The sequence below is a fragment of the Amblyomma mixtum genome, chromosome 3, assembly GCF_055824585.1.
Source record: "Amblyomma mixtum isolate Tamu chromosome 3, ASM5582458v1, whole genome shotgun sequence".
NCBI classification, from domain to species: Eukaryota; Metazoa; Arthropoda; class Arachnida; order Ixodida; family Ixodidae; genus Amblyomma; species Amblyomma mixtum.
This window is the reverse complement of record NC_143014.1, coordinates 343,760,941-343,768,765: the sequence shown is the minus strand read 5'-3', so window position 1 is coordinate 343,768,765 and position 7,825 is coordinate 343,760,941.

The window sequence follows — 7,825 nt, the reverse complement described above, 5'->3', positions numbered from 1 at the left end:
TGTTAAGTTAACGTCGCGGTTAAGGTAGTTTAATGTTACTGTACAGCGCAATGTCATAAAACGCGAATCGCTGAAAAAAAAAGTAGCCAAAAGGAGGCTGCCTTACCGTTTCTATTTCCGGATATCATCGCCTGCGCGCCTTCTGCGCGCCTGCCAGACCTTCCTCGGTCTGTCGCTAAACAGTTTTACCACTCAGTGATTCGTGATCTGCTACTACTTGACCATGTGAGCAGACCACGGGAGCGGGAAGGGGATTGTGCTACGCTAAAACTCTCTGAAGAAACTTCCGCGCTAGCACTAGTGCTTGCCCGCAGACGTGGTCCTTAGTTATGCCACATAGCTACAACTTTTTTTTTTATTATAAGAATGGATTCTCAGTGCTATCTTTTTGCCTGTGTGTGTGTGTGTGTGTGTATACGTGCGCGCGCATGTGTGTGTGTGTGTGTGTGTGTGTGTGTGAGAGAGAGAGAGAGAGAGAGTAATCCGCACGCAGTTTTCCACTACGGCATCTTTCATAGTCCATGTGCAACATCGGGATATTAATCTCCACATACCATACTTTATGAAGACGGAAAAGTTGCACACATTTCACACGCACTGACGGCTAGCAGCTACATAGTGCGGGAATTAAGACTTTCGCAAGGGTGCCTGTGTATGTTGGAACAATTGGAGCAACTTTTACAGTGTCGATAGAGCAACATGGTTTGGAAGTTTATAAATCCTAATATATGGAGGAATATGTAGCAAAAGTTGAAAATATAAAGATGCTTTTAAGCACGAAATGATTTTACCTTCCACTGTCGGCGCCCCGCGGGTGGCCTTAGCCGGAACGGAGGTAGAACACTACGCCGAACCGAGTAAAGAACACGGACGCGACCCCAGGGGCGAACGTAAACGAGCTTTGGTGGACCTTTTCTTTTGTGCAGTGGTGTTTGAATGCAGCGCCGCCACCGGAGCAGCGCATGCGTCAAACACAGAGCGTCTCTAGAATATGTGACGCCAGTAAAGCGCATGCGCGGGCAACTCAGCCCGTTGCTACCTAGGATTGAAAAAACACGTTCGCCTAAGCATTTGCTGAGGCAACCGATATCCGCAGTCCCCTTGGTCTGTGCAGTTAGAGCTGTAAAAGAAAATTTAAATACACAAAGGCAGAGCACAATCTGTCGCCGCTCATCTTTATGAATTGCATTGGCGCCGTCCGCGACTGCTCAACACCTTAGCTTGCTATACACGCGGCCAAATCAACGAAGGGTATACTGCGCACACACAAGCAAGGACGAAAAAGGTACACAACACTTGTTATGCACCCTTATCGTTGTTCTTTGTGTGTGCACAGTACCCTTTATAGATAATTAGCGACCTGTCTCAATTCCAGTGACAGGTAACCTGCCACATTACAACACGAATATTCCAGCGGCTTAGCCGAGAAAGCAACTTCTAAAAGGTGCATTTAGCAGTGCAGTACTGTAGCGAGTTAACGACTTCGAAAAGTATACATGCCACCTTCTGCTGTGATGATGGGCGGCTCTATGGTATCGTCTTTGTCAAAACCGGGCTGCATGGTTTGCTTCTAGCTTGCATAGTGACTTTCCTAAAAAACTAAAGTTGTTGAAAGGTAAGAAGACCCCCAGTCCTTACCTTTAACGACAATTTGAGCTTCAGGGAAGCTGTAAGGGCTCCACTGTACGAGCTAGAAGCAAACCATACAGCCTGGTTACTTTTGACAAAGGCTGTACCTGCTCAAACGCATTGGCGTGGTAACGGGTTTTAGTTAATTAGCGCCAGGACCGAAACAGGTGCCGAGAGGATGCACTCACGGCACACATGTCTTCGAGATGAGAGAACACCGTCATCATCAACGACGTCTCTGCCCTCATGCTGCTGGAGAACTCCGACGCTATTTCTTTTCTTCGCTTGTGAAATTCTTTCGCATGCGTTGTCAGCTGCATGCGTTCGCGTGTAATTTATTATAACATGCTTTCTTCTGTGTACCTTCTGAATATGTTGGTTAACTCCAAAACATGGGGCCTTAGCTGCATAACAGACCAATAGCAGGGGCTAAGTAGAATTGGCATTAAGTCACTGATTGAAAAGTGGTGAGATTGGGACTCGGTCGGCGCACTATCATAATAGTGGAGGCGGTTTGGAAAAACGCCCGTGTGCTACGTATGTCCAAATATCCAAAAGTCAATACGAGCCGCCACGGTGACTCAGTGCTTATGGTGCTCGGCTGCTGACCCGTAAGACGCGGGTTCGATCCCGGCCGCGGCGGTTGAATTTCTTTGGGGGAGAAATTCTAGAGGCCCGTGTACTGTTCGATGTCAGTGCACGTTAAAGAACCCCAAGTGGTCGAAATTTCCGGAGCCCCCCACTGCGGCGTCTCTCATAGCCTTAGTCGCTTTGGGACGTTAAACCACATAAACCAACCACCCAAAAGTCAATACGAAGCCCTCCAGCGAAGGCTTCATCTAAGTTGGGACTAAAACGCCCCTCTAGCAACTTGTGCACTCAGAGCCAGGCACTGTTTTGTAAAACGGATCTTAAGCTTTTCAGGTGGTCGCGGAGTGTGTGTGACTTGATCATGTGTGTGCGTTTCACTTCAGCTTAAATCAGAAAAGTGCTGTGCCGCACTGTAAGGAATAGTTAATTGCTCGTTACTCCTAGACTGACGCCACAATTTCGTTAATATGTCATGTGGAGCGGGGATGCGACATTTTCTTCATATTTTCTTACAATGGGCGGAGTGTAATGCCGCGTGTCATGGAAAGCATTTTTAACAAGAGCTGCCCAATGAAAACGCATAACCCTCCGGAACAAGCGACCGATATATGGAGCATATTGTCTATGTCTCAGATTTCTGCCATCAAAGAGTTTTATACTATATCCACGTGCAGACTCGGAAGGCAAAAACCAGTTTCAAGTGGGGCGGTTCTTATTAGCTATTTCAAAATTATCTTACTATTAGCTCAAGAAGCATTAAAAAGGATCGCAGTGCTCCTTTAACGCACAGTCGTGGACAAAAGTGTGCCGGAGGCGGGCTCATGAAGAAATTCATTTCTTCGCGGTCAGGCAATCCAGGTATGTGAAAAGCATGCATGCACGAGGGGGCATACGTGCTCCATCCGTTGGATCGATTACCAGCTAACCGGCTGATTAGAAAACGCTGAATATTTGTTTTCCCGCAAATCCGCATCTAGTAAACCTCGTCCGTGACTGCACAGGAGGTTGTGAATAATTTGATATTCCCGTGGAATTCTTCCTCTCGCCGATACCTAGAGGCTCTAGAAAAATAACATACATATACTTCCTTGACTTCAGCGCAAAACACTGCCGCTGGAGTTTTTTTTCTGTGCATTTCGTGAGGTACAAGCTGTTTAACATTACGCTCCGCCTATTCATGAATAATAGTCTGTCCCACGAGTTTAGAGAAATCTCCCAAGGTGGAGAAGATTTGTAATGAGGACAGAATTGCCCGTTAGTATCCGTCAAGCGCAGGCATGCGGGTGCAGAGAAAAGCGACACAGCTTTGTCTGAAACTTCGCACTTGAAGACAAATTCGCAGTGGTTCTTGGATAGAACCCGAATCCGGTCCCACCTTCTGACCTGGGAAGTCGCTCTACCCACTGGGCTAAGCAGGGCGGCTAGTGGGTGGTAGAGAGCGGCCGAATTTATTCGGTGTCCGTTGTGGCACAACTCCTGAAGGAGGATGGGAATTTTTCTTCAACACCGAAGCTTCTAAGAAAGATATATAGCTTTTCTTTGCGACCGCATACGGCAGCGCTTGGGCGGATGCTGACGAGTTATTACTCCCTTATTATGCGCAATAAGTTATGCGCTGTAAGTGAATTCTTGTGTTTTTTTTTAGGAATGAAAATAAGACTGTATCCTTATAGCCACACCTTGCCCCACACGGAATTCAGATATTCCGGCTGCGCCATTATTGGGCTGGGCATCCTTTAGATCCCAAGGCAGCGCTATCATCTGCCTTCCGTGTGAAGAGAATCCTCTCTCTGCTCTCCGGGAGGAAGGCCATCCTTCGCTAACACTCGGCCTATAAAATCTTCCCCGCAGCGGCTTTATTCTCGTTAACGCAGCTTAACATGCTGGATCATTCGGTGGACAAAAAGAAATTAGGGCAGTGTACCACACATCATGGAGGCCTGCTTCGGGATTACTAGACACATTTATTAGCGATAAAAGATTAAGCAAACATTACACATTCACATATAGCCCCACCCATTGGCGAGCCGTTCCTGCGGCCCGGCGACGAGTGGTCCTCGACAAACGCCGAGCTTGCGGCACCCCTCACAACGCAGAGTCATTTGCGCCAGCCACCCAAAGATTGGCGGCCGACGGTGAGGCCGGGCCGGCTGTCTCGTGTCGGAGCCCCGACGAATCACCAGCTGCCGGCCGCAACTGCCCGACCCCCCGGCACGCAAGGACGCACTGCGCACGGCAGGTGCACGCGGGGCGTAGTGTCCCGGGCTCGAACCTGCGGGTGCATTCCGTGGTCACAGTTCAAGCTAGCCTCTGGGCAACTTCTGTGCTGCTCCGCAGAGCCAGAGTGCGACTAATTTGATACGAGCAGCACGCTTGGCGGTTGATTAGGACCGAGGAAAGTACTCGGAAAACACTTCAGTGACCAGATGGGTGGAAACCATTGGCAGTACTGAACTTCACTTTTCCTACAAGAATAAGGTCCCGGCCGATGACGAAACTAATAGTCTAAAAAGAAATGCTGCATGTCTGGGATGCCAAGACTTTGTAAAAAAGCATGGCAGAGGCAGGTTCAAAGTGCAAAATTTAAAACTGCTCGTCCATACTACCAGAGAGCAGGTAATCAAGATCTCTCTAGGTAGCCAGAAGAGTTAATGGGGGAACATGTGTAACAATATTCACAAATCACAAAATTCGCGCGCACATGGATGCGCTCACAAAGTCAGTGGCGAATGCCAAAATACATACATCAATACCATGATGTTTTCGCATACACAACACAGTGCAATGTCAAGAATGCACTTCAAAACGCGCCGCAGTTCGGCGGTACAATTCGCGCGCACATGCATGCGCTCACAAAATACATGTGAAAATACATACATCAATACCATGATGTTTTCACATGCACAGCACAGTACAATGTTCACAATGCACATAAAAACACACCGCGATTGGGCAGTACATTAACACAACATTGCAAACAAGAAGCACTCAGGTATGAGGCATACTTTCGTCTATACTTCCAGATTCGGGCTACACCGTGGGCTCGGAACAGGACTGTTTCTCTGAAGCTTTCAGTCGCGCTTTTAATTCTCTTTCGCAAGCGACTGCGGCTTTTCTTCCTGTCGTGCGTTCTAGTCTTCTTCCGCCTCATGCTGAGGCTTCTCTTGCGAACGCTGTTGTAGCCCAGCTTCCTATTCGTGCTGCTCTCTGTGCATCGGTTCATGCTTCGAGCTCTTCCTCTTTTTCTGTGGCTAGCGCGTCTGTTGCGAACAAATTTTACGCCAGTTCGCTCATGACGGCTCCACTTCTCGTGCTTTCCTTCTTGGCGTGCGCCCGTTTCTTTGCGCTTTCGCCTCCAGACGGTGTCGTTGCTGAACGCTGGGCTTGCTCGTCTCAGCTTCTTTTTCACTTTGCTGCGATGCTCGTGCAGCTCGCTTGCATTCGGCTCGGCTGTCTTCAGCTTGGTTCTGTCTCTGTTCTTTTTCTTCCTGAATTTTCTCCAGGGCTTCTGCTTTTCGGTTTCACCTCCTTCGGTGGTGTCCGACTCATTTCTCTTTCTTTTTTCTTTGTTCCAAATTCTTCTTCGGGTCAAGGCTGGTTCACTGCCAGTTGCGTCATCCGAGCTGTTCTCTCGTGATGAAGCCACTCGTTCAGCTTTCTCTTGTTCTTCGAGCACTGAGCTTTCTTCTTCCAAGTCCTTTTTCCTTTCCTTCTTTCTGCCTACTCTTCGAGCGCAATGCTCAGAGCTCGGCTCAGGAGTCATTGGAGAATCATTCTCCTCACTTATGAATTCTCCTTCCTCTGATTCTTTCCTAAGCTCGTCAGTTTCAGTACAGTGGTGCTCCATTACTTGCACCGCACTCTTTCTTTCCTCAGAGGGAAGAGACTCCTCGCCTTCCTCATCGGGAAAGCCCCCCTCGCTGCTCGAGGGTTCACTCGGAACGGGTTCCGGGTCTTCTCTGAGTGCGCTCTCCTCAGCTATTACTACATCTGAGCTTTCACACTCAATGCCATTTAACCACTCTTTCTCGTGGTCTTCACTGCCGGACTCAGAGGTGTAGCACTCGGACTCCTCCATAGAGATCTCAACTGCTTCTTCGTTCTCAGGCGGCTGCTCTAGGGTCCCCTCTGACTGCAGCGTCAGGTCGGCCTTTACCTCAATGCCTACTACCTCGGTAGTAGCTACACAATCAATTTCTAGAGGAAGCGGCACTCCGGTTTGTTCTTCACTCTCTGTGGTTTCAGTTGCAGGAGCAGGCTGTTCCACAACCACACTCTCACTAGTGGAGCTAGTTACAACGTCTTCCGTGGTTGTCAACAAATTAGACTCGTTAGTCTTCCACCCGGCCTCTCCGGGGTTAAGCTCCACTGGATCTCTGGCGCTCCTCGAACGCCGAATTTCGGCAAGCTTCTTCTGAATGATTGCCATCTCTATTTCAAAAGCTCTTTCGGCTGCTTCTTCTCGCCTTTTCCTTTCTCTCTCTTCTTTTTCGCGTTCCTTTTGCCTTTCTTTCTCAGCGGCTTCTCTAGCACGCTGTCTTTCTTTCTCCCTTTCTTCTGCTTTTCTCTGCCATTCTCTCTCTCGCTCCAAAGAGAGCTTCTCCGCCTCTTCTTGTCTCTTCTGCCATTCTCTTTCTCTCTCTTCTCGAGCTCTCTCTCTTTCTTTCTCGGCTTCTTCCCGAGCCCTCTCTCTTTCTTTCTCGGCCTTCTCTCTTTCCTGGTCCACCCATTTACGCAGTTCGGCTCCGGTCATCCCCATCTGGAGACCGGCCTCTACTAGCTCCTTTAGCTCCTTAAAGCTCATATTTGGAGACCGAACTCTACATTCAAGGCAATGAATACCTCTACACGGTGAACATCACTAACCGCTTCGGCGCGGCACCTCACAATATCGCTCTGCTGCTAACACTCGTTTACGATTCGTAAACTCCTTCTGACTCTTTCTCCGTTCTCTATGCTTGCAACACCAAACGTCCTGTCGCGGACGCCAGAATATATTGTCACCCACACTTCGCGCACTTTTAGCGTGAGAAGGTCCCAGACACCCTTAGAGCGTGTGGGGGTAGCGGTCTCGGACTCGAAGGAGATGCCCTCGACTCAGCGTGGCAAGCTCAGCGGAGACCAGCTACCAAGTGACAAGAGGTTTTTGGGCGTTCGGTGCCCAGCTTTCGCTGGTCGCAAGCCAGAGAATGGGTCGGAGCCAAAGGTTCACAAACAAAACAAAGTTTATACAGCAATTGAGACGATACAGAGGTTTTCACAAACACTAGTACAAAGACAAAGTGATTAGCAACACAATGCAACTCGTGCAAAGTGAAACACGGGAGAGAATACAATTCAAAGGAAATATTACACCTAAAGTGCACTAAAACAGGAGAGAGAGGTAAACAAGCAAAACACAATTTGTTCACCGGGCACTGCGGCAGTCCGACGACCAGAGTTCCATGACGATGCCGTCCCGCAGACTGGCGAACGTTGCCTCGTTGGTCCGATGCTGGCTGAGTGGTGTTTTCCCGGGAGTCGAACGGGCGCGCTTCGATGAAGCTTAAACGGCGGTCCGGACTGACTGATAGCTGTCAGCGTCCTTCTTTTATAGGCTCGCTCT